Here is a 765-nt window from a genome sequence, read left to right as displayed (position 1 = left end):
AAGGTCACACTTCTGAAGCTACGGGCCGACCCTGATGTTTTGGCAGTATTTTAGAATGTAATTTGAAGGATGTGAACATTTTTATTATTGACAAATTTTACATAAAATAATTTTACAAGAAATTGTTTGTATTATTGACCTACATGACACTTCATGCATCTCTCTTTATGTTAGATTTATAGCAAAGCCAGACATTATTTATGAAAGTTTAGAACTTTATTAAATCAATGAAAATATGTACATAAAACCACACTTCCACTAAACACACGGAGATGGTTTCAAACTGTGAAAAAAAAAAAATGGTAAAACTAGGAAAATTTGGACTTATTGTATTTATTGCTAATGGGTTTATAAAATCACATTTTCAGTTACAACTAGAGTGATGTTCTCACAAAATTTACAGAAAAAATCTAACTATGTAATACAGCTCAGTATATACACTTAGGATGAAAATACGCAGAGCTATAGTATTAAAACAGTCTCTTTTTCATTGCATGTCTGACTTTTCTCATTTTCCAGCCTTTTACAAAAATGCATCTTTCTCTTTTTTTTTTTGCAATGGACACTAAATAAATTGATAATTTCTTCTAATTTGGCATCTCTTATGTTTAGAGGAGAGTGCAAAATTGTTAAAACAAAAGTAGACACCTCAGACAAACCATTTTTAATTGAAGGGAAATAAAATATAAGCATGCATATCCTCTAATGCCTGCACTTTAACTCATGCTCACTCCCCCCTTCCTCCCTCTTTTTACTTTCTCTCTC

At 30.8% G+C, this 765-nt stretch overlaps 1 protein-coding gene across 1 annotated transcript in view; it reads left to right on the top strand.

Moving 5' to 3' along the window:
• The window catches only part of LOC119591279 (collagen alpha-1(I) chain-like), a gene marked incomplete in the record, with an annotated part of 10418 nt that extends 10296 nt beyond the window's left edge, over positions 1-122 (top strand). The window contains 1 exon segment of the mRNA XM_037939999.1: positions 1-122.
• Positions 123-765: the final 643 nt, after the last annotated feature.

The sequence above is a fragment of the Penaeus monodon genome, chromosome 28, assembly GCF_015228065.2.
Source record: "Penaeus monodon isolate SGIC_2016 chromosome 28, NSTDA_Pmon_1, whole genome shotgun sequence".
Classification (NCBI taxonomy): domain Eukaryota; kingdom Metazoa; phylum Arthropoda; class Malacostraca; order Decapoda; family Penaeidae; genus Penaeus; species Penaeus monodon.
This window is presented reverse-complemented; position numbering and strand designations above follow the sequence as displayed.